Source organism: Oncorhynchus gorbuscha, linkage group LG09, assembly GCF_021184085.1.
Source record: "Oncorhynchus gorbuscha isolate QuinsamMale2020 ecotype Even-year linkage group LG09, OgorEven_v1.0, whole genome shotgun sequence".
Classification (NCBI taxonomy): domain Eukaryota; kingdom Metazoa; phylum Chordata; class Actinopteri; order Salmoniformes; family Salmonidae; genus Oncorhynchus; species Oncorhynchus gorbuscha.
The window spans coordinates 938,368-965,663 of NC_060181.1; the positions used below are offsets into that span (position 1 = coordinate 938,368).

The window sequence follows — 27,296 nt, forward strand, 5'->3', positions numbered from 1 at the left end:
GCACTCTGAATAGATGAATACTGTCCTGCCAGCTGCACTCTGAATAGATGAATACTGTCCTGCCAGCTGCACTCTGAATAGATGAATACTGTCCTGCCAGCTGCACTCTGAATAGATGAATACTGTCCTGCCAGCTGCACTCTGAATAGATGAATACTGTCCTGCCAGCTGCACTCTGAATAGATGAATACTGTCCTGCCAGCTGCACTCTGAATAGATGAATACTGTCCTGCCAGCTGCACTCTGAATAGATGAATACTGTCCTGCCAGCTGCACTCTGAATAGATGAATACTGTCCTGCCAGCTGCACTCTGAATAGATGAATACTGTCCTGCCAGCTGCACTCTGAATAGATGAATACTGTCCTGCCAGCTGCACTCTGAATAGATGAATACTGTCCTGCCAGCTGCACTCTGAATAGATGAATACTGTCCTGCCAGCTGCACTCTGAATAGATGAATACTGTCCTGCCAGCTGCACTCTGAATAGATGAATACTGTCCTGCCAGCTGCACTCTGAATAGATGAATACTGTCCTGCCAGCTGCACTCTGAATAGATGAATACTGTCCTGCCAGCTGCACTCTGAATAGATGAATACTGTCCTGCCAGCTGCACTCTGAATAGATGAATACTGTCCTGCCAGCTGCACTCTGAATAGATGAATACTGTCCTGCCAGCTGCACTCTGAATAGATGAATACTGCTCCTGCCAGCTGCAGCTCTGAATAGATGAATACTGTCCTGCCAGCTGCACTCTGAATAGATGAATACTGTCCTGCCAGCTGCACTCTGAATAGATGAATACTGTCCTGCCAGCTGCACTCTGAATAGATGAATACTGTCCTGCCAGCTGCACTCTGAATAGATGAATACTGTCCTGCCAGCTGCACTCTGAATAGATGAATACTGTCCTGCCAGCTGCACTCTGAATAGATGAATACTGTCCTGCCAGCTGCACTCTGAATAGATGAATACTGTCCTGCCAGCTGCACTCTGAATAGATGAATACTGTCCTGCCAGCTGCACTCTGAATAGATGAATACTGTCCTGCCAGCTGCACTCTGAATAGATGAATACTGTCCTGCCAGCTGCACTCTGAATAGATGAATACTGTCCTGCCAGCTGCACTCTGAATAGATGAATACTGTCCTGCCAGCTGCACTCTGAATAGATGAATACTGTCCTGCCAGCTGCACTCTGAATAGATGAATACTGTCCTGCCAGCTGCACTCTGAATAGATGAATACTGTCCTGCCAGCTGCACTCTGAATAGATGAATACTGTCCTGCCAGCTGCACTCTGAATAGATGAATACTGTCCTGCCAGCTGCACTCTGAATAGATGAATACTGTCCTGCCAGCTGCACTCTGAATAGATGAATACTGTCCTGCCAGCTGCACTCTGAATAGATGAATACTGTCCTGCCAGCTGCACTCTGAATAGATGAATACTGTCCTGCCAGCTGCACTCTGAATAGATGAATACTGTCCTGCCAGCTGCACTCTGAATAGATGAATACTGTCCTGCCAGCTGCACTCTGAATAGATGAATACTGTCCTGCCAGCTGCACTCTGAATAGATGAATACTGTAGATGAATACCCTGCCAGCTGCCAGCTGCACTCACTCTGAATAGATGAATACTGTCCTGCCAGCTGCACTCTGAATAGATGAATACTGTCCTGCCAGCTGCACTCTGAATAGATGAATACTGTCCTGCCAGCTGCACTCTGAATAGATGAATACTGTCCTGCCAGCTGCACTCTGAATAGATGAATACTGTCCTGCCAGCTGCACTCTGAATAGATGAATACTGTCCTGCCAGCTGCACTCTGAATAGATGAATACTGTCCTGCCAGCTGCACTCTGAATAGATGAATACTGTCCTGCCAGCTGCACTCTGAATAGATGAATACTGTCCTGCCAGCTGCACTCTGAATAGATGAATACTGTCCTGCCAGCTGTGGTCATGTGGGAAGAATTGATGAATATTGTCCTGCCAGCTGTGGGCAGAATTGATGAATACTGTCCTGCCAGCTGTGGCTATGTGGCCAGAATTGATGAATACTGTCCTGCCAGCTGTGGTCATGTGGCCAGAATTGATGAATACTGTCCTGCCAGCTGTGGTCATGTGGCCAGAATTGATGAATACTGTCCTGCCAGCTGTGGGCAGAATTGATGAATACTGTCCTGCCAGCTGTGGGTAGAATTGATGAATACTGTCCTGCCAGCTGTGGTCATGTGGGCAGAATTGATGAATATTGTCCTGCCATCTGTGATCATGTGGGCAGAATTGATGAATACTGTCCTGCCAGCTGCACTCTGAATAGATGAATACTGTCCTGCCAGCTGTGGTCATGTGGGCAGAATTGATGAATACTGTCCTGCCAGCTGTGGTCATGTGGGCAGAATTGATGAATACTGTCCTGCCAGCTGTGGTCATGTGGGCAGAATTGATGAATACTGTCCTGCCAGCTGTGGTCATGTGGGCAGAATTGATGAATATTGTCCTGCCATCTGTGGTCATGTGGGCAGAATTGATTAATACTGTCCTGCCAGCTGTGGTCATGTGGGCAGAATTGATGAATACTGTCCTGCCAGCTGTGGTCATGTGGGCAGAATTGATGAATATTGTCCTGCCATCTGTGATCATGTGGGCAGAATTGATGAATACTGTCCTGCCAGCTGCACTCTGAATAGATGAATACTGTCCTGCCAGCTGTGGTCATGTGGGAAGAATTGATGAATACTGTCCTGCCAGCTGTGGTCATGTGGGCAGAATTGATGAATATTGTCCTGCCAGCTGTGGGCAGAATTGATGAATACTGTCCTGCCAGCTGTGGTCAGAATTGATGAATACTGTCCTGCCAGCTGTGGGCAGAATTGATGAATACTGTCCTGCCAGCTGTGGGCAGAATTGATGAATACTGTCCTGCCAGCTGTGGGCAGAATTGATGAATACTGTCCTGCCAGCTGTGGGCAGAATTGATGAATACTGTCCTGCCAGCTGTGGGCAGAATTGATGAATACTGTCCTGTCAGCTGTGGGCAAAATTGATGAATACTGTCCTGCCAGCTGTGGGCATAATTGATGAATACTGTCCTGCCAGCTGTGGGCAGAATTGATGAATACTGTCCTGCCAGCTGTGGTCATGTGGGCAGAATTGATGAATACTGTCCTGCCAGCTGTGGTCATGTGGCCAGAATTGATGAATACTGTCCTGCCAGCTGTGGTCATGTGGCCAGAATTGATGAATACTGTCCTGCCAGCTGTGGTCATGTGGCCAGAATTGATGAATACTGTCCTGCCAGCTGTGGTCATGTGGCCAGAATTGATGAATACTGTCCTGTCAGCTGTGGGCATAATTGATGAATACTGTCCTGCCAGCTGTGGGCATAATTGATGAATACTGTTCTGCCAGCTGTGGGCAGAATTGATGAATACTGTCCTGCCAGCTGTGGCCAGAATTGATGAATACTGTCCTGCCAGCTGTGGCCAGAATTGATGAATACTGTCCTGCCAGCTGTGGTCATGTGGCCAGAATTGATGAATACTGTCCTGCCAGCTGTGGTCATGTGGCCAGAATTGATGAATACTGTCCTGTCAGCTGTGGGCAAAATTGATGAATACTGTCCTGCCAGCTGTGGGCATAATTGATGAATACTGTTCTGCCAGCTGTGGGCAGAATTGATGAATACTGTCCTGCCAGCTGTGGCTATGTGGCCAGAATTGATGAATACTGTCCTGCCAGCTGTGGTCATGTGGCCAGAATTGATGAATACTGTCCTGCCAGCTGTGGTCATGTGGCCAGAATTGATGAATACTGTCCTGCCAGCTGTGGCCAGAATTGATGAATACTGTCCTGCCAGCTGTGGGCATAATTGATGAATACTGTTCTGCCAGCTGTGGGCAGAATTGATGAATACTGTCCTGCCAGCTGTGGCTATGTGGCCAGAATTGATGAATACTGTCCTGCCAGCTGTGGTCATGTGGCCAGAATTGATGAATACTGTCCTGCCAGCTGTGGTCATGTGGCCAGAATTGATGAATACTGTCCTGCCAGCTGTGGCCAGAATTGATGAATACTGTCCTGCCAGCTGTGGGCAGAATTGATGAATACTGTCCTGCCAGCTGTGGGCAGAATTGATGAATACTGTCCTGTCAGCTGTGGGCAAAATTGATGAATACTGTCCTGTCAGCTGTGGGCAAAATTGATGAATACTGTTCTGCCAGCTGTGGGCAGAATTGATGAATACTGTCCTGCCAGCTGTGGCTATGTGGCCAGAATTGATGAATACTGTCCTGCCAGCTGTGGTCATGTGGCCAGAATTGATGAATACTGTCCTGCCAGCTGTGGTCATGTGGGCAGAATTGATGAATATTGTCCTGCCAGCTGTGGGCAAAATTGATGAATACTGTCCTGCCAGCTGTGGGCAGAATTGATGAATAATGTCCTGCCAGCTGTGGCTATGTGGCCAGAATTGATGAATACTGTCCTGCCAGCTGTGGTCATGTGGCCAGAATTGATGAATACTGTCCTGCCAGCTGTGGTCATGTGGGCAGAATTGATGAATACTGTCCTGCCAGCTTTGGGCTGAATTGATATATACTGCCTGCCAGCTGTGGCCATGTAGGCAGAATTGATGAATACTGTCCTGCCAGCTGTGACCATGTGGGCAGAATTGATGAATACTGTCCTGTCAGCTGTGGGCAAAATTGATGAATACTGTCCTGCCAGCTGTGGGCAGAATTGATGAATAATGTCCTGCCAGCTGTGGGCAGAATTGATGAATACTGTCCTGCCAGCTGTGGCCAGAATTGATGAATACTGTCCTGCCAGCTTTGGGCTGAATTGATATATACTGCCTGCCAGCTGTGGCCATGTGGGCAGAATTGATGAATACTGTCCTGCCAGCTGTGGTCATGTGGCCAGAATTGATGAATACTGTCCTGCCAGCTGTGGTCATGTGGGCAGAATTGATGAATACTGTCCTGCCAGCTGTGGTCAGAATTGATTAATACTGTCCTGCCAACTGTGGGCATAATTGATGAATACTGTCCTGCCAACTGTGGCCAGAATTGATTAATACTGTCCTGCCAGCTGTGGCCATGTGGGCATAATTGATGAATACTGTCCTGCCAGCTGTGGTCATGTGGGCATTTACACTTTGTAGGCCATTTTGACAGTAGAATAGATGTTTCTGGTTCATATCGATGCCACATGGTCCATTTTCTAAATGAAAGTTGATTTTTAGGGGCAGTTGTTCTTTAAAGTTACTGTATACCGACACAAACAGGGCAACTCAACTGTAAAGAGAAATTCAAGTGTCCACATAACAGAGCAACACAACTCCAAACATAACAGATGAGAAGCTACATAGCAGCCGTCTTCATCGACCTTGCCAAGGCTTTTGACTCTGTCAATCACCATATTCTTATCGGCAAACTCCGTAGCCTCGGTTTTTCGGATGACTGCCTTGCCTGGTTCACCAATTACTTTGCAGACAGAGTTCAATGTGTCAAATCGGAGGGCATGCTGTCCGGTCCTCTGGCAGTCTCTATGGGGGTGCCACAGGGTTCAATTCTCGGGCCGACTCTTTTCTCTGTATATATCAATGTTGCTCTTGCTGCGGGCGATTCCCTGATCCACCTCTACGCAGACGACACCATTCTATATACTTTCGGCCCATCATTGGACACTGTGCTATCTAACCTCCAAACGAGCCTCAATGCCATACAACACTCCTTCCGTGGCCTCCAACTGCTCTTAAACGCTAGTAAAACCAAATGCATGCTTTTCAACCGATCACTGCCTGCACCCGCATGCCCGACTAGCATCACCACCCTGGATGGTTCCGACCTTGAATATGTGGACATCTATAAGTACCTAGGTGTCTGGCTAGACTGCAAACTCTCCTTCCAGACTCATATCAAACATCTCCAATCGAAAATCAAATCAAGAGTCTGCTTTCTATTTCACTCACGCTGCCAAGCTTACCCTAGTAAAACTGACTATCCTACCGATCCTCGACTTCGGCGATGTCATCTACAAAATTGCTTCCAACACTCTACTCAGCAAACTGGATGCAGTTTATCACAGTGCCATCCGTTTTGTCACTAAAGCACCTTATACTACCCACCACTGCGACTTGTATGCTCTAGTCGGCTGGCCCTCGCTACATATTCGTCGCCAGACCCACTGGCTCCAGGTCATCTACAAGTCAATGCTAGGTAAAGCTCCGCCTTATCTCAGTTCACTGGTCACGATGGCAACACCCATCCGTAGCACGTGCTCCAGCAGGTGTATCTCACTGATCATCCCTAAAGCCAACACCTCATTTGGCCGCCTTTCGTTCCAGTACTCTGCTGCCTGTGACTGGAACGAATTGCAAAAATCGCTGAAGTTGGAGACTTTCATCTCCCTTACCAACTTCAAACATCGGCTATCTGAGCAGCTAACCGATCGCTGCAGCTGTACATAGCCTATTGGTAAATAGCCCACCCATTTTCACCTACCTCATCCCCATACTGTTTTTATTTATTTACTTTTCTGCTCTTTTGCACACCAATATCTCTACCTGTACATGACCATCTGATCATTTATCACTCCAGTGTTAATCTGCAAAATTGTAATTATTCGCCTACCTCATGCCTTTTGCACACATTGTATATAGACTCCCCTTTTTCTCTACTGTGTTATTGACTTGTTAATTGTTTTACTCCATGTGTAACTCTGTGTTGTCTGTTCACACTGCTATGCTTTATCTTGGCCAGGTCGCAGTTGCAAATGAGAACTTGTTCTCAACTAGCCTACCTGGTTAAATAAAGGTGATATATATATATATATATTTATTTATTTATTTTAAATAGCCCCGAGTCTATATGAATATAAAGAGACATGAGCCCAATAAAAATTACCTGTAGAATGTAATGATTCATTTCATCAGTTCTACCTGCTGTGAGATTTTTACATTACATTACCAGGTAGGCTAGTTGAGAACAAGTTCCCATTTGCAACTGCGACCTGGCCAAGATAAAGCAAAGCAGTGTGAACAGACAAGTTACACATGGAGTAAACAATTAACAAGTCAATAACACAGTAGAAAAAGAAAAAAAAAGATTTATGATTTTTTCAAAGTTTTGTTCACTTCCAACCTAAGTACAAAGCAGACCCTTTTTCCCGGTCTTTCTGGCTGCCCTGTTGAATTTTGTTTGTCATATTGTGTGGGATTGTTTATTGTACGTGATGGGTATTTTGTACCCAATATTTTGTTATTTTTATGCCGTTGGTTTTGCTATTAAACTGCTCCGGCTATTACCCTGTTCTGCTCTCCTGCGTCTGACTTCCCTGCCTCTGGTTACGCACCGCTTACATAATCCCACACCAAGACATGGGGGGGAACAGAGGGATACACAACAAGTGATTGTGGGAATTGAAACCAGGTGTGAGGAAAAACAAGACAAAACACATGGAAAATGAAAAGTGGATCGATGATGACTAGAAGACCGGCGACCCCTGAACAAAGAGAGGACCTGACTTCGGCGGAAGTCGTGACAAACACACTATATTGTTTTGCACATTTTTTTTGTCATGAAAACATTTATTTTTATTTTTATACTGCATAGCTCAAGTGATGTGTGGTTATGGAAACTAATATTTGACCATCAAAACGTTCAGGGCTGGCCTAATGATGCCACTGTCCCACGCCAGTCCAACGTGGATATATGATAGTAACAACTTTGTAACAAAAAAATCTAATGTAACAGGCAGCTGATCCAAAGGAGTGGACTATATCAGGAGAAGTGAGGGCTGACCATGGTGCCTGATGTGGAGCTGATGTACGAAGGCACATCGGCCCAATGTTGGCAGCCTACGTGAGACCAATATTTTACCCCACATGGTGCCAGTGTGGACATGTTTACTGAGAAGATACACTCAACATTACATACATACACACTGAAGTCATGCTTCTGAGGTTTGATTAATGAAATAGAATCAGAAGTAGATGAGGATGCTATAATAATATACTAGTTAGGATTTAGAACATACTGCATTACTGTAGTGGCCTACTGTGCCTTTAGCAGGAATGACATCATGTGACTGGTCTTATGTCATCATAAAATAAACATTTCCTGTGTGCTTTGATAAAGTAGAGAGCTGACACGCATTATAGTGATGTCCATTGCCTGTCATGGACTACTTCAAAACAACAGAAAATCAAGAATCAAGGTTAGTCAATATTTCTTCATAACAAAAATTAGAATAGGTCAAATCAAAATCAAATTGATTTATATAGCCCTTCGTACATCAGCTGATATCTCAAAGTGCTGTACAGAAACCCAGCCTAAAACCCCAAACAGCAAGCAATGCCGGTGTAGAAGGTCAATTTGTTTTGAACCATAACGATAAGTTAGTTAAACAACACAGACCAGTCCACATTGTACTCAACAGCGAGCAGAAATGAGCTTTTAGTGCTTTCCACATGAGGGCCAAAATATTTGAGGCAAAACTGGTCCTGCCAAGGCTAGGGCCAGTCTGACATCTTGTAAATGTGTTGGCTTAAAAATAGATCTTGGTTAAACAAAAGTCCCTTGTGAATTCCAGGTCAATCCAGGATAGTTAATCCACCGCCTGTGTGGAACTCGATACATGCGGAGAATCTCAAATGTATACTCCTCGTGTTCTCTCACCTATCCTTCTCAAAACCCATTGGATGAGAAAGCCAGAGATCCATCCCCTCTGACCTCCTCCAATTGGTTTTGAGAAGGAGGCGAGGAGAAAGGACGCGAGAAGTATTCAATTGAGATTCTCCCAAATTACAACCTATTTCCATTATAGTGAACTTCCTTCTGGTCAAAGGCAGTGTTCTCCAGGGTTTCCAGAAAGTGTTCACACCTTTCCACATTTTGTTGTTACAAAGTGGGATTCAAATGGTTTGTTGACAAAAAAATGACAATTCAATCTACACAAATACTCTGTCAAAGTGGGAGGACAGTTGTAACATTTGTAAATAAATGAAACAGGAATATATCTTGATGAGACAAGTTTTCAAACCCCTGACTCATTGCATGTTAGAAACACCTTTGCTATTCACCTGCTATTCGTTGGGGGTGGAGATCTGTGGTGGAGGTGGGTCTACAGACACCACATTAATGAAGGTGGGGTGGAGGTGGGTCTACAGACACCACATTAATGAAGGTGGGGTGGAGGTGGGTCTACAGACACCACATTAATGAAGGTGGGGTGGAGGTGGGTCTACAGACACCACATTAATGAAGGTGGGGTGGAGGTGGGTCTACAGACACCACATTAATGAAGGTGGGGTGGAGGTGGGTCTACAGACACCACATTAATGAAGGTGGGGTGGAGGTGGGTCTACAGACACCACATTAATGAAGGTGGGGTGGATGTGGGTCTACAGACACCACATTAATGAAGGTGGGGTGGAGATGGGTCTACAGACACCACATTAATGAAGGTGGGGTGGAAGTGGGTCTACAGACACCACATTAATGAAGGTGGGGTGGAGGTGGGTCTACAGACACCACATTAATGAAGGTGGGGTGGAGGTGGGTCTACAGACACCACATTAATAAAGGTGGGGTGGAGGTGGGTCTACAGACACCACATTAATGAAGGTGGGGTGGAGGTGGGTCTACAGACACCACATTAATGAAGGTGGGGTGGAGGTGGGTCTACAGACACCACATTAATGAAGGTGGGGTGGAGGTGGGTCTACAGACACCACATTAATGAAGGTGGGGTGGAGGTGGGTCTACAGACACCACATTAATGAAGGTGGGGTGGAGGTGGGTCTACAGACACCACATTAATGAAGGTGGGGTGGAGATGGGTCTACAGACACCACATTAATGAAGGTGGGGTGGAGGTGGGTCTACAGACACCACATTAATGAAGGTGGGGTGGAGGTGGGTCTACAGACACCACATTAATGAAGGTGGGGTGGAGGTGGGTCTACAGACACCACATTAATGAAGGTGGGGTGGAGGTGGGTCTACAGACACCACATTAATGAAGGTGGGGTGGAGGTGGGTCTACAGACACCACATTAATGAAGGTGGGGTGGAGGTGGGTCTACAGACACCACATTAATGAAGGTGGGGTGGGTCTACAGAAACCACATTAATGAAGGTGGGGTGGAGGTGGGTCTACAGACACCACATTAATGAAGGTGGAGGTGGGTCTACAGACACCACATTAATGAAGGTGGGGTGGAGGTGGGTCTACAGACCACATTAATGAAGGTGGGGTGGAGGTGGGTCTACAGACACCACATTAATGAAGGTGGGGTGGAGGTGGGTCTACAGACACCACATTAATGAAGGTAGGGTGGAGGTGAGTCTACAGACACCACATTAATGAAGGTGGGGTGGAGGTGGGTCTACAGACACCACATTAATGAAGGTGGGGTGGAGGTGTGTCTACAGACACCACATTAATTAAGGTGGGGTGGAGGTGGGTCTACAGACACCACATTAATGAAGGTGGGGTGGAGGTGGGTCTACAGACACCACATTAATGAAGGTGGGGTGGAGGTGGGTCTACAGACACCACATTAATGAAGGTGGGGTGGAGGTGGGTCTATAGACACCACATTAATGAAGGTGTGGTGGAGGTGGGTCTACAGACACCACATTAATGAAGGTGGGGTGGAGGTGGGTCTACAGACACCACATTAATGAAGGTGGGGTGGAGGTGGGTCTACAGACACCACATTAATGAAGGTGGGGTGGGTCTACAGACACCACATTAATGAAGGTGGGGTGGAGGTGGGTCTACAGACACCACATTAATGAAGGTGGGGTGGAGGTGGGTCTACAGACACCACATTAATGAAGGTGGGGTGGAGGTGGGTCTACAGACACCACATTAATGAAGGTGTGGTGGAGGTGGGTCTACAGACACCACATTAATGAAGGTGTGGTGGAGGTGGGTCTACAGACACCACATTAATGAAGGTGGGGTGGGTCTACAGACACCACATTAATGAAGGTGGGGTGGAGGTGGGTCTACAGACACCACATTAATGAAGGTGTGGTGGAGGTGGGTCTACAGACACCACATTAATGAAGGTGGGGTTGGTCTACAGACACCACATTAATGAAGGTGTGGTGGAGGTGGGTCTACAGACACCACATTAATGAAGGTGTGGTGGAGGTGGGTCTACAGACACCACATTAATGAAGGTGTGGTGGAGGTGGGTCTACAGACACCACATTAATGAAGGTGTGGTGGAGGTGGGTCTACAGACACCACATTAATGAAGGTGGGGTGGGTCTACAGACACCACATTAATGAAGGTGTGGTGGAGGTGGGTCTACAGACACCACATTAATGAAGGTGTGGTGGAGGTGGGTCTACAGACACCACATTAATGAAGGTGGGGTGGAGGTGGGTCTACAGACACCACATTAATGAAGGTGTGGTGGAGGTGGGTCTACAGACACCACATTAATGAAGGTGGGGTGGAGGTGGGTCTACAGACACCACATTAATGAAGGTGTGGTGGAGGTGGGTCTACAGACCACATTAATGAAGGTGTGGTGGAGGTGGGTCTACAGACCACATTAATGAAGGTGGGGTGGAGGTGGAGGTGGAGATGGGTCTACAGACACCACATTAATGAAGGTGGGGTGGGTCTACAGACACCACATTAATGAAGGTGGGGTGGAGGTGGGTCTACAGACACCACATTAATGAAGGTGTGGTGGAGGTGGGTCTACAGACACCACATTAATGAAGGTGGGGTGGAGGTGGGTCTACAGACACCACATTAATGAAGGTGTGGTGGAGGTGGGTCTACAGACACCACATTAATGAAGGTGTGGTGGAGGTGGGTCTACAGACACCACATTAATGAAGGTGTGGTGGAGGTGGGTCTACAGACCACATTAATGAAGGTGGGGTGGAGGTGGAGGTGGGTCTACAGACACCAAATTAATGAAGGTGGGGTGGGTCTACAGACACCACATTAATGGAGGTGGGTCTACAGACACCACATTAATGAAAGTGGGGTGGAGGTGGGTCTACAGACACCACATTAATGAAGGTGGGGTGGAGGTGGGTCTACAGACACCACATTAATGAAGGTGGGGTGGAGGTGGGTCTACAGACACCACATTAATGGAGGTGGGTCTACAGACACCACATTAATGAAGGTGGGGTGGGTCTACAGACACCACATTAATGAAGGTGGGGTGGAGGTGGGTCTACAGACACCACATTAATGAAGGTGGGGTGGAGGTGGGTCTACAGACACCACATTAATGAAGGTGTGGTGGAGGTGGGTCTACAGACACCACATTAATGAAGGTGTGGTGGAGGTGGGTCTACAGACCACATTAATGAAGGTGGGGTGGAGGTGGAGGTGGAGGTGGAGGTGGGGGTGGGTCTACAGACACCACATTAATGAAGGTGGGGTGGGTCTACAGACACCACATTAATGGAGGTGGGTCTACAGACACCACATTAATGAAGGTGGGGTGGAGGTGGGTCTACAGACACCACATTAATGAAGGTGGGGTGGAGGTGGGTCTACAGACACCACATTAATGAAGGTGGGGTGGAGGTGGGTCTACAGACACCACATTAATGAAGGTGGGGTGGGTCTACAGACACCACATTAATGAAGGTGGGGTGGAGGTGGGTCTACAGACACCACATTAATGAAGGTGGGGTGGAGGTGGGTCTACAGACACCACATTAATGAAGGTGGGGTGGAGGTGGGTCTACAGACACCACATTAATGAAGGTGGGGTGGAGGTGGGTCTACAGACACCACATTAATGAAGGTGGGGTGGAGGTGGGTCTACAGACACCACATTAATGAAGGTGGGGTGGAGGTGGGTCTACAGACACCACATTAACACCCAACAGTCTACTGCTCTCTACAGCCTCTTCAGCCCAACAGTCTACTGCTCTCTACAGTGTCTTCAGCCCAACAGTCTACTGCTCTCTACAGCCTCTTCAGCCCAACAGTCTACTGCTCTCTACAGTGTCTTCAGCCCAACAGTCTACAGCCTCTTCAGCCCAACAGTCTACTGCTCTCTACAGCCTCTTCAGCCCAACACTCGACTGCTCTCTACAGCCTTTTCAGCCCAACAGTCTACTGCTGTCTACAGCCTCTTCAGCCCAACAGTCTACTGCTTTCTACAGCCTCTTCAGCCCAACAGTTTACAGCCTCTTCAGCCCAACAGTCTACTGCTCTCTACAGCCTCTTCAGCTCAACACTCGACTGCTCTCTACAGCCTCTTCAGCCCAACAGTCTACTGCTCTCTACAGCCTCTTCAGCTCAACACTCGACTGCTCTCTACAGCCTTTTCAGCCCAACAGGCTACTGCTCTCTACAGCCTCTTCAGCCCAACAGTCTACAGCCTCTTCAGCCCAACAGTCTACTGCTCTCTACAGCCTCTTCAGCCCAACAGTCTACTGCTCTCTACAGCCTCTTCAGCTCAACACTCGACTGCTCTCTACAGCCTTTTCAGCCCAACAGGCTACTGCTCTCTACAGCCTCTTCAGCCCAACAGTCTACAGCCTCTTCAGCCCAACAGTCTACTGCTCTCTACAGCCTCTTCAGCTCAACACTCGACTGCTCTCTACAGCGTCTTCAGCCCAACACTCGACTGCTCTGTACAGCCTTTTCAGCCCAACAGTCTACTGCTCTCTACAGCCTCTTCAGCCCAACAGTCTACTGCTCTCTACAGCGTCTTCAGCCCAACAGTCTACTGCTCTCTACAGCCTCTTCAGCCCAACAGTCTACTGCTCTCTACAGCCTCTTCAGCCCAACAGTCTACTGCTCTCTACAGCCTCTTCAGCCCAACAGTCTACAGCCTCTTCAGCCCAACAGTCTACTGCTCTCTACAGCCTCTTCAGCCGAACAGTCTACAGCGTCTTCAGCCTCTTCAGCCCAACAGTCTACTGCTCTCTACAGTGTCTTCAGCCCAACAGTCTACTGCTCTCTACAGTGTCTTCAGCCCAACAGTCTACAGCCTCTTCAGCCCAACAGTCTACTGCTCTCTACAGCCTCTTCAGCCCAACACTCGACTGCTCTCTACAGCCTTTTCAGCCCAACAGTCTACTGCTCTCTACAGCCTTTTCAGCCCAACAGTCTACTGCTCTCTACAGCCTCTTCAGCCCAACAGTCTACAGCCTCTTCAGCCCAACAGTCTACTGCTCTCTACAGCCTCTTCAGCCCAACAGTCTACTGCTCTCTACAGCGTCTTCAGCCCAACAGTCTACTGCTCTCTACAGCCTCTTCAGCCCAACAGTCTACTGCTCTCTACAGCCTCTTCAGCCCAACACTCGACTGCTCTCTACAGCCTCTTCAGCCCAACAGTCTACTGCTCTCTACAGCCTCTTCAGCCCAACAGTCTACAGCCTCTTCAGCCCAACAGTCTACTGCTCTCTACAGCCTCTTCAGCCCAACAGTCTACTGCTCTCTACAGTGTCTTCAGCCCAACAGTCTACTGCTCTCTACAGCCTCTTCAGCCCAACAGTCTACTGCTCTCTACAGCCTCTTCAGCCCAACAGTCTACTGCGCTCTACAGCCTCTTCAGCCCAACAGTCTACTGCTCTCTACAGCCTCTTCAGCCCAACAGTCTACTGCTCTCTACAGCCTCTTCAGCCCAACAGTCTACTGCTCTCTACAGTGTCTTCAGCCCAACAGTCTACTGCTCTCTACAGCCTCTTCAGCCCAACAGTCTACTGCTCTCTTTACCTACCTTGCATCTCGTAATCCAATCACTTCAATGCAAGAACGGAAACCCCATTATCATTTGTTAATTCAAATAACTCAACCCCTGCATTTCAAATCCCATTGGCTATTTCTAACCGTTTTACAACTAAACTCGTTAGAACATAATAAATTTCACAATACACCGTCTACCTTTGTGCTGTTGTCTGTGCCATGTTGTGCTGCTACCATGTTGTGTTGCTACCATGTTGTCATGTTGTGTTGCTGCCATGCTATGTTGTTGTCTTCGGTCTCTCTTTATGTAGTGTTGTGGTGTCTGTCTTGTCGTGTGTTTTGTCCTATATTTTTAGCCCCCATCTCCGCAGGAGGCCTTTTGCCTTTTGGTAGGCCGTCATTGTAAATAAGAATTTGTTCTTAACTGACTTGCCAAGTTAAATAAAAACATAACATGTATTGCAGCCCCTTTTCCACTGTGAAATAGGCTATAAATAGCTGTGCCGTTATTAAAAATTGTAATTGTGTGCCCTCGTAATTGGAGTGGACGAAAATGTGGACACCCAAGCTATAGGCCACATATATGCACTTTAGAATGTCTAAAATTTAGCCTACTCCCAACTTTTTCTCTGTTTTTTTTGCAATTTGTATCATGTTAAATATTACCCACCATTGGGAGCCACCTTCAGTAATACTCACATACATTTATAACTGTCACTTTAGTGTTCGTTTTCTTCAATTTGTAGCTTAGGTTTTGCATCGTGCCATAACGTTTACCTTTATTTCCTCTGTCATATCAGTGTAGTTGTTCCTGAGGGTAGCTAGCATTAGTGGATCACATTCGGCTAACGCAATAATTTGTGACATGTCGTCTATCATCGTTTATTGTGAATCATTATGGTACTCAGACTACATGTAGCAGGTTAAACCTGTTCATGACTGAACCGTTGTCAAACAGTTCCATGATTAGTGAGGATCAGGGGTGAGTGGATGGTAGCGGAGTGAACAGGTAGTGGCTCGGGTGGTTGTTGTCCTTGATTATCTTATTGACCTTCCTGTGACATTGGGTGCTGTAGGTGTCCTGGAGGGCCCCGGTGATGCCCCCGGTGATGCATTGTGCAGACCTCACTACCCTCTGGAGAGCCTTGTGGTTGTGCGTGGTGCAGTTGCCGTACTAGGCGGTGATACAGCCCTACAGGATGCTCTCAATTGTGCATCTGTAAAACTTGATCAGGGTTTTAGGTGCAAAGCCAAATGTCTTCAACCTCTTGAGGTTGAAGAGGTGATGTTGCGCCTTCACCACATGCTTATGTGAGTGGACCAATTCAGTTTGTCTGTGATGTGTACGCCCAGGAATTTAAATCTTTCCACCTTCTCCACTGCAGTCCCTTCGATGTGGATAGGGGGGTTCTCCCTCTGCTGTTTCCTGAAGTCCACGATCATCTCCTTTTGTTGACGTTGAGTGAGAGGTTGTTTTCCTGGGTTCCTCACCTCCTCCATGTAGGCTGTCTTGTTGTTGGTAATCAGGACAACTACTGTTGTGTCGTATGCAAACTTGATGATTGAGTTGGAGGCGTGCATGGACACGCAGTCATGGATGATCAGGGAGTACAGGAGGGGGCTGAGTACACACCCTTGTGGGGCCCCACTGTTGAGGATCAGCCAAGTGGAGATGTTGTTTCCTACCTTCACCAGCTGGGGGCGGCCCATCAGGAAGTCCAGGACCCAATTGCACAGGACTTCAAGCTTACTGATGAGCTTGGAGGGTACTATAGTGTTGAATGCTGAGCTGTAGTCAATGAACAGCATTCTTACATAGGTATTCCTCTTGTCCAGATGGGATAGGGCAGTGTGTAGTGTGTATCTGTACCTATTGGGGCGGTATTCAAATTGATGTGGGTCTAGGGTGGCAGGTAAGGTGGAGGTGATATGATCATTGACTTGTCTCTCAAAGCACTTCATGATGACAGAAGTGAGTCCTACTAGTCATTTAGTTCAGTTACCTTTGCCTTCTTGGGTACAGGAACAATTGTGGCCATCTTGAAGCATGTGGGGACAGCATGGGATAGGGAGAGATTGAATATGTCCCCAAACACACCAGCCAGCTGATCTGTGCATGCTCTGAGGACATGGCTAGGAATGATGTCTGGTCCGGCAGCTTGCGATGGTTAACATGTTTAAATGTCTTACTCACATCAGCCACTGAGATGGAGAGGGGGGGGGCCCGCAGTCCTTGTTAGCGGGCCACGTTGGTAGCTCTGTATTATCCTCAAAGTGGGCAAAGAAGGTGTTTATTTTGTCTGGAAGCAAGATGTTGGTGTCCGTGATGGGGCTGGTTTTGTTTTTGTTGTCCATGATTGTCTATAGACCCTGCCACATACGTCTCGTGTCTGAGCTGTTGAATTGCGACTCCACTTTGTCCCTATACCGACATTTCACTTGTTTGATTGCCTTGCGGAGGGAATAACTACACTTTTTGTATTCCACCATATTCCAAGTCACCTTACCTTGGTTAAACGTGGAGGTTCGCGCTTTTAGTTTTGCGCAAATTCCGCCAACTATCCACAGTTTCTGGTTAGGGTAGGTTTTAATAGTCACAGTGGATACAACATCTCCAATGCACTTCCTTATAAACTCACTCACCGGATCAGCGTATAAACGGATATCCAGCACAGACAGAGATGGCTGTCTCGCTTCGCGTTCCTAGGAAACTATGCAGTATTTTGTTATTTCTTCCATTGTTACCCCAGGAAATCTGAGGTTTTATTACAAACAGCCGGGAGGAACTATTGAATATAAGAGCAACGTCAACTCACCAACATTACGACCAGGAAAACATTCCCAAAGTGGATCCTCTGTTTGGCCCACCACCCAGGACAATGGATCGGATCCCAGCCAGCGGCACAAAACCATGGAGCAGCAGACGGAGCGGGGTCTGGACGGGCACATCGCGCACTGCTCCCGAGTATACTACTCGCCAATGTCCAGTCTCTTGACAACAAGGTAGACAAAATCCGAGGAAGGGTTGCCTTCCAGAGAGACATCAGAGACTGTAACGTTATTTGTTTCACGGAAACATGGATCACTCAAGACGCTATTGGAGTCGGTACAGCCACCTGGTTTCTTCACACATCGCGCCGACAGAAACAAACATCTCTCTGGAAATAAGAATGGCGGGGGTGTATGCCTTATGATTAACCAGACGTGATGTGATCATAACAATATACAGGACCTCAAGTCCTTTTGTTCACCTGACTTAGAATTCCTCACAATCAAATGCAGACCGCATTATCTACCTAGAGAATTCTCTTCGATCATAATCACAGTCGTGTATATTCCCCCCCAAGCAGACACATCGACGGCCCTGAATGAACTTGATTTGACTCTGTGTAAACTGGAAACCACATATCCTGAGGCTGCATTTATTTTAGATGGGGATTTTAACAAGGCTAATCTGAAAACAAGGCTCCCTAAATTCTATCAGTATATCGATTGCGCAACCCGGGCTGGCAAAACCTTGGATCATTGTTATTCTACCTTCCGCGACGCACATAAGGCCCTCCCCTGCCCTCCTTTCTGAAAAGCTGACCACGACTCCATTTTGTTGCTCCTAGCCTATAAACTGGAACTAAAACAGGAAGCACCCGTGCTCAGGTCTGTTCAACGCTGGTCCGACCAATCGGATTCCATGCTTCAAGATTGCTTCGATCACCTTCCGCATAGCGTCGAACAACAACATTGATGAAGCGTGGATTGCGATTGGTCAGACCAGCGTGAATGGTTCTTGTCACATATTATTCTCTTCGGAGATAATATGGTCAGCATTTGATTGTGAGGAATTCTAGGTCAGGTGAACAAAAGGACTTGAGTTGCTGTATGTTGTTACGATTACACCATGAGTTGTTAATCATGAAACATACACCCCGTCCTTCTTCTTCCCGGAGAGATGTTTATTCCTCTAGGCGCGACGCATAAAGAATCCAGGTGGCTGTGCCGACTCTGACAACATATCCCGAGAGAGCCATGTTTCCGTAAAACAGAGTATGTTACAATGCCTGATGTCTCTCTGGAAAGCAACCCTTGCCCTAATTTTGTCTACCTTGTTATCTAGAGACTTGACATTGGCGAGTAATATACTCGGAAGTGGTGGGTGGTGTGCACACCTCTGATGTCTGACCAGAAGGCCGCTCCGTCTACCTCTTCTGCGGCGACGTTGTTTTGGGTCGGCCTCTGGAATCAGATCAAATGCCCTGGGTGGTGATGTGAACAAAGGATCAGTTTCGGGACAGTCGTATTCCTGGTCGTAATGTTGGTAAGCTGACGTCGCTCTGATATCTAATAGTTCTTCCCGGCTGTATGTAATAACACTTAAGATTTTCTGGGCTAACAATGTAAGAAATAATACATTTAATAATACATTCCTAAGGACTAGAAGTGAGGTGATCCTCTCTAAGCCTGTGCTTAGCTCTATTCTGTTTATTTTTATCCTTATAAACTCCCAGTCCTTAAAAATGACAAGCATACCCATAACATGATGCAGCCACCAGTATGCTTGAAAATATGGAGAGTGTGTAACATGTACTCCGGGAGTCAGAAAGCAGGTGCAGAAGGGGACTTTAATACAGAACAGACACAAAATAACAAACATGGGCCGCATACTGAACATTAGACACGAGCAATAACACCTAAGGACTGATGACAAATGAGGGCTAAATAAATGGGGTGTAATCAGGGTAATGATAAAGTCCAGGTGTGCCTAATGATGGGGTGTGAGTAATGATAGGCTGCCAGGACCGGTGGTTAGTAAACCAGTGATGTTGAACGCCGGACTGGGAGTAGACGTGACAGAAAGGTACTCAGTAATGTGTTGTATTGGATGTGTCCCAAACAGAACACTTTGTATTCAGGACAAAAAGTTTATTGCTTTGCCACATTTTTTGCAGTATGACTTTAGTGCCTTGTTGCAAACCAGATGCATGTTTTGGAATGTTTTTATTCTGTACAGGTTTCCTTATTTTCACTCTGTCATTTAGGTTAGTATTGTGGAGTAACTACAATGTTGTTGATCCATCCTCAGTTTTCTCCTTTCACAGCTATTAAACTCTGTAACTGTTTTAAAGTCACCATTGGCCTTATGGTGAAATCCCTGAGCGGTTTCCTTCCTCTCCGGCAACTGAGTTAGGAAGGACGCCTGTATCTTTGTAATTAATAACTTCACCATGCTCAAAGGGATATTCAATGTCTATTTATTTTTGTACCCATCTACCAATAGATGCCCTTTGAGAGGCATTGTAAAACCTCCCTGGTCTTTGTGGTTTAATCTGTGTTTGACTGAGGGAGCTTACAGATAATTGTATGTCTGGGGTACAGAGATGAGGTCATTCAAAAATCAAGTTAAACACTATTATTGCACACAGAGTGAGTCCATGCAATGTATTATGTGTCTTGTTAATCACATTTTTACTCCTGAACTTGCTATAACAAAGTGATGAATACTTAATGATTCGAGAAATCTCAACTTCTCATTTTAAATGACTTTGTATAAGATTCCAAAAGCATAATTCCACTTTGATATTATGGGGTGTGTAGACTAGCGACAAAAGACCATCTCAATGTAATCCATTTTAAATTCAGGCTGTAACACAACTTTTTTTAAGGGGAAAAAGTCAAGGGGTGTGAATACCTTCTGAAGGGACTGTAAAAGGGTTGCCATTTTTGATGCACACATGGACTAATCAGTGCTCAAACTGTGGCAGAATCAGTCCTGATTGGACCTCATCATGCGTTCCAAGTGGGAGAAGGAGAGAGAGTGCCGCCTATGAGGTCTCCACTATGGGTTAGTGACCGAAACCCCATCCATTCAATCACAACTGATGTACTTTTAGAATTTCCAAATCTTATTTTCCTCCAGGTGGCCCCAACTGACATTCCAGGCTTCCACTGATGAAGGAATGGGGTGAATTCCTCCCTCCTTCAAGCAACCAAAACATCTGTCCAGTTTAGTCATCACAGAACTACAGTCAATCATTTTAAAAGGTGAGTCATTCCTACAATTCATTGGAAGCTTAGTGACATCTTGACGTCACACACAGAGACACTTGCCGTGACGTTGTATTGATTAATGTGACGACTGCTGCTCATCGAGTAATTAACAGTTCAAACAAAGTGATTAAATGAATGAGGTAATTATTAACTCATTAACCTGGGGCACCATGGTAAAGTTTGGTTTTATTGAGTTTCTATTTCCCAAATTAACTCAAAGAATATCAGAATATCGATTTTACAAACAGTTGCTAATCAATCAATTTCCTCTACAGTCTCATTCTGAACGTTGCATAATCCGGGAATCTGCACAAACCCAAGTCTCAACAAATAAATCCGTACTACACCAATTGAGTTGATTATTTATTTTCTAACAATCTAAAATGATAATATAAGATACACAAACACACAGTCTAGGCTATTGATTAGAACTTAGTAGAACGAAACAGCTCCCTAGTGGGCCAACACAATATGACACGTGTTACACAAGATGGGGATTTAAAAGAGAGAAAGCACACTTGGGTACATTTAGAAACTAGGCCTAGTTTAACCCTAACCTTGAACCGGACTGCCGTCTCTTATGGGTCAGAATATAATGATGTAATTACGAGTCGAAAGTCTCCGACGTGAACGAGTTTCGGCTTCTCTGATGACACACTTCTCTGGTTACAGGGTGTAACTCTATGGTTGTCCTCACAATGTCAGTGTCCTTTGTCTTAGTGGTCTGTTTCCTCGCCCTTGTTCTGAATGGGGTCTTTTGAGAACTGCCAGCCCTGTAGCTCAGGGCTCACAGCGTAGGAATAAAAGCAGTGTAGACACACGATTCGATGGAGAGTGGTGACCGGGTGGTCCTGCTTGAATTCACCCTATTAAACGTAACTACTCATCCATAGCACGGATAGATAAAAGGTTCCTTTGTCTTCAACCTCGTGTTGTGTTTTGGGGTTGTTGACTACTCAGACCTGAAGCTCAGGTCACTTAGTCTGCAAGTTTTATACCCTTGGGTGATAAATAGGCGTTTCCGCTTTTATGGCGAGATCGTCTGGGCGTACCGAGTCACGAGGCAAGGTCTGGATTTGACTCAGATTCGATTTAGACAACTACCTTCACATTTCATCTTTACAGAAACATTCTCTTTGATCTGGACAACGTACAATATGCAAACATCAAGCATATACTGTACTGGGAAAATTCTTAAAGTTACAATGTTTTCATTATAACGTTGTCCTTTAACTTGTAATAACATAACAAAAACAACATTAATTTTCCTATATCGTCATTACCACCATTGTGGCTGACGAAACCTATTGTGGGCTATACTCGGCCTTGTCTCAGGATGGTAAGTTGGTGGTTGAAGATATCCCTCTAGTGGTGTGGGGGTTGTGCTTTAGAAAAATGGGTGGGGTTATATCCGCCTGTTTGGCCCTGTCCGTATTCCTCTTTAAGGAATACCTAGGATAGGATAAGTAATCCTTCTCACCCCCCCCCCCCCTTTAAGATTTAGATGCACTATTGTAAAGTGACTGTTCCACTGGATGTCATAAGGTGAATGCACCAATTTGTAAGTCGCTCTGGATAAGAGCGTCTGCTAAATGACTTAAATGTAAAATGTAAATGGTATCATCTGATGGGGCCACAGTGTCTCCTGACCCCTCCTGTCTCAGCCTCCAGTATTTAAGCTGCAGTAGTTTATGTGTCGGGAGGCTAGGGTCAGTCTGTTATATCTGGAGTATTTCTGCTGTCTTATCCGGTGTCCTGTGTGAATTTAAGTATGCTCTCTCTAATTCTCTCTTTTGTTCTCTCTCTCAGAGGACCTGAGCCCTAGGACCATGCCTCAGGACTACCTGGCATGATGACTCCTTGCTGTCCCCAGTCCACCTGGCCGTGCTGCTGCTCCAGTTTCAATTGTTCTGCCTGCGGCTATGGAACCCTAACCTGTTCACCGGACGTGCTACCTGTCCCAGACCTTCTGTTTTTAACTGTCTAGAGACAGCCGGAGCGGTAGAGATACTCTTAATGATCGGCTATGAAAAGCCAACTGACATTTACTCCTGAGGTGCTGACCTGTTGCACCCTCGACAACCACTGTGATTATTATTATTTGACCATGCTGGTCATTTATGAACATTTGAACATGTTCTGTTATAATCTCCACCCAGCACAGCCAGAAGAGGACTGGCCAACCCTCATAGCTTGGTTCCTCTCTAGGTTTCTTCCTAGGTTCTGTCCTTTCTAGGGGGTTTTTCCTAGGCACCATGCTTCTACACCTGCATTGCTTGCTGTTTGGGGTTTTAGGCTGGGTTTCTGTACAGCACTTTGAGATTTCAGCTGATGTAAGAAGGGCTTTATAAAGAAATGTGAAATTGTCCCAAAGTCAATTTATTGCATGGTAATGTTTTCTGCCCCGTTCTCCATAGTGAGAGGACAAAGGAATATTGTCTGCTGCCTTAGATTTAAAATGGGCGTGAGGTGTCATAAAACCCCCCATCTCCATCTCTTCCCCTCTGGTGTGAGAGATCTCTCTGTAGGTTTGTGGTCCACGGTAACTTGGCCCGGCCAGTCATGACACATTGCTTTATTTAACTAGGCAAGTCAGTTCAGAAGAAATTCATATTAACAACGACAACCTACCCCGGCCACACCCCAACCTGGATGACTTAATGTGACACAGCCTGGAATTGAACCAGGGTCTGTAGTGACAACTCTAACACTGAAATGCAGTGCCTTAGACTGCTGGGCCACTTGGGAGCCCAGCTTTAGGAGGCATATTGAACCGTGTAGTGCTTCCTGCTTTAGGAGGCATATTGAACCGTGTAGTGCTTCCTGCTTTTGGAGGCATATTGAACTGTAATGTTTCCTGCTTTAGGAGAAATATTGAACCTTGTAGTGCTTCCTGCTTTAGGAGGCATATTGAACTGTAATGTTTCCTGCTTTTGGAGGCATATTGAACTGTAATGTTTCCTGCTTTTAGAGGCATATTGAACTGTAATGTTTCCTGCTTTTGGAGGCATATTGAACTGTAATGTTTCATGCTTTTAGAGGCATATTGAACTGTAATGTTTCCTGCTTTAGGAGAAATATTGAACTATGTAGTGCTTCCTGCTTTAGGAAGCATATTGAACTGCAATGTTTCCTGCTTTAGGAGGCATTGAGCCGTGTTGTGTTTCCTTCTTTAGGAGACACATTGAACTGTAATGTTTCCTGAAAAGGTTTCACTTAATGTTTTCTCGATGGGGCAGCCTGGTCCGTGACCACAATGCAACTTTTGCCTGTACCACAAGGGCCTGTCCAAAGACTTGAACAACTGTGTACGTGTCCTCGCGAGATTCCGTAGTGATCGTTTGAATCCATCCACAAGGAACCGGTCGGTCGGTGTTTCCAATGGGAAGGGCAGAAGTCTGGAACCGAGAAGTAACCCGTTACAACGAAGAACACAAATGCCATTTTGTGATCAATCCACTTTTATACCGAAGTGACATCGGTGAATTGTTGTAGTTCAATCCCCCCCGTCTTTACGGGACAAACCGTGAGGTGGATCGTTGTTTTTGAAACGGTAAGTCGGGAAAGAAGTAGCTTCCTAAATCAATGCAACGACGGCCTGCAAAGCTAACTAGTTAGCCTAGGAAAGATACTACGCTTTCAATTTAACCTATTCATTTAGTTATTCGTTTTTTGTTCTGTAATATGTTACTAAACTCGATTCTCCTGCCTAGTTAACTCCGCTAAGCTTCAGTTTTCAGACCAGGAACATTTCTTTGGCCGAAGTGTTGTCTGTAGCCCGCTAGCTACTGTTAGCCGGATGAACTAACTAGCTAACAACCTCCCCTCTCTCTCTCTCCAAATGTTTGAAATAGTTTCAAATTAGATAGCGAATAGGCTAGTTATATTTGCTTACAAATATGTTGCGACTGTCCTTTTTTGACTACTTTTATAGATTGTAACGTTATACAGAAAGCCATTTAGTTGACGTTAGCTAGCCAGCAAATTGTACAAAATGCATTTCAGACAGTTTACTAGTCAACTAGACACTGATGTTGGCATCTGACTAACTAACTGCTCAAACATATTTCACCCGGAGGTCTGATCCATTACCATTTTCAGCTAGCTTTCTGTTTGCGAGCTAATGTTCATGTTTGGCTTATTTGTGTTATTGTAGCTATTAGCTAGCTAGCCATTTAATTGACTTTATTGCGTTTATGTTTACAGGGACAGTGCACATTAATGAACTTTACAGTAAAAGTTCTAGCGAGCCGGGTAATCTTCAACTGCAGTCCCTCAGCAGGTTATTAAAACAATAACCGTTTACACACTAAACAGACAACATGGGAAAGAGGCAGTACACAGCTTTATGTTCACAAATCATATTGGCCTTTAGCCATGTCTTTGTTTTTTTTGTGAAAGTGTGATATGTGGTGCCGTTATGTGTGTCTGATGGCAGTGTATTCCAGACATGGGAAGCTCTCACAGAGAAAGTGGATTTACTAAAGGTGCTTTTCCTTAAGGGAACTATACAGTCACCTCTCGTGGCAGACCTTGTGGATCTGCCGCAGTGGGTTTGGGATATTAAGTGGAGGGTAGCCAGGCCATTTAGGATCTGGAGAGGGGGATACCTAGTCAGTTGTACAACTGAATGTATTCATCCCCATCTTTGGCGCCCAGGGAACAGTAGGTTTACTGCCTTGCTCAGGGCCAGAACGACAGATTTTTACCTAGTCAGCTAAGGGATTCGATCCAGCAACCTTTCGGTTACTGGCTCAGTGCTCCTACCTGCCAAGCTTCCTGCCGAATACAAGACTGTATTGCACACGATTTTCCCAATATAGGAGCTCATGCTTTCTGAGGATTTAAGTGTCTATTGGGCTTTCTATCAAGCACTTTGAGAGCCTGTTTGTAGATGCACTGAATGGGTTTTAATGTTGGTACAGCAAGCTTCGGCCCAACTAGTCAAATCAAATCTTATTTGTCACATGCGCCAAATACAGCAGGTGTAAACCTTACTGTGAAATGCTGAATACAACAGGTATTCACCTCACAGTGAAATGCTGAATACAGCTGGTGTAGTAGACCTCACAGTGAAATGCTGAATACAACAGGTGTAGTAGACCTCACAGTGAAATGCTGAATACAACAGGTGCAGTAGACCTTACAGTGAAATGCTGAATACAAAAGGTGTAGTAGACCTTACAGTGAAATGCTGAATACAAAAGGTGTAGTAGACCTTACAGTGAAATGCTTAGGACCTCATGCCCGTAACCAACAATGCAGTTTTAAGAAAAAGTTGTTGTTTTTTAAAACAAATGATTAAACATCAGCGGTCAAATAACAGTAGCATGGCTATATACAGGGGGTCAGAGTCAATGTGTGGAGGCGCAGGTTAGTCAAGGTAATTGAGGTAATATGTACATCTGGGTAGAGTTAAAGTGACTATGCATAGATCATAAACAGAGTAGCAGGTAGCAGTAGTGTAAAAGAGGGAGGGGGGGGGGTGCAAATAACCAATTTATTAGCTGTTCAGGAGTCTTATAGCTTGGGGGTAGAATCTGTTAAGAAGCCTCTTGGACCTAGACTTTGCGCTCCGGTTCCGCTTGCTATGCGGTAGCAGCGTGAAGTCGATGACAAGGGTGGCTGGAGTCCTTGACAATTTGTAGGGCTTTCCTCTGACACCGCCTGGTATAGAGGTACTGGATGTCAGGAAGCTTTGCCCCAGTGATATACTGGGCCGTTCACACTACCCTGTAGTGCCTTGCAGTCGGAGGCCGAGCAGTTACCATACCGGACAGATGCAACCAGTGCTATGGTGAAGCTGTAGAACTTATTGAGGGTTCGAGGAGACATGCCAAATCTTTTCAGTCTCCTGAGGGGGAATAGGCTTTGTCATGCCCTCTTCATGACTGTCTTGGTGTGTTTGGACCATGATGGCTTGTTGGTGATGTGGACACCAAGGAACTTGAAGCTCTCAACCTGCTCCTCTACAGCCCTGTCGATGAGAATGTGGGCGTGCTCGGTCCTCCTTTTCCTGTAGTCCACGATCAGCTCTGTTGTCTTGATCACGTTGAGGGAGAGGTTGTTGTCCTGGCAGCACCAGGCCAGGTCTCTGACCTCCTCCCTATAGGCTGTCTCGTCGATGATCAGGCATACCGCTGTTGTGTCGTCTGCAAATTTAATAATAATAATAATAATAATATATGCCATTTAGCAGACGCTTTTATCCAAAGCGACTTACAGTCATGTGTGCATACATTCTACGTATGGGTGGTCCCGGGGATCGAACCCACTACCCTGGTGTTACAAGCGCCATGCTCTACCAGTGTTGGAGTTGTGCCTGGCCATGCAGTCATGAGTGAACAGGTGGTACTGGAGGGGACTGAGCACACACCCCTGAGGGGCCCTGTGTTGCGGATCAGCATGGAGTATGTATTGTTACCTACCCTTACCACCTGGGGACGGCCCGCCAGAAAGTCCAGGATCCAGTTGCTGGAGGAGGTGTTTAGTCCCAGAGTCCTTAGTTTAGTGATAAGCTTTGAGGGCACTATGGTGTTGAACGCTGA

General features: G+C 46.1%; 1 long non-coding RNA gene across 1 annotated transcript; it reads left to right on the top strand.

Moving 5' to 3' along the window:
- The first annotated feature begins 8,133 nt into the window (after positions 1-8,133).
- LOC124043045 lies at positions 8,134-22,836 on the top strand. The gene is made up of 3 exons (XR_006840254.1): positions 8,134-8,228; positions 20,618-20,742; positions 22,558-22,836. It is a non-coding gene; the product is annotated as an uncharacterized LOC124043045 (long non-coding RNA).
- The last annotated feature ends 4,460 nt before the right edge of the window (positions 22,837-27,296 follow it).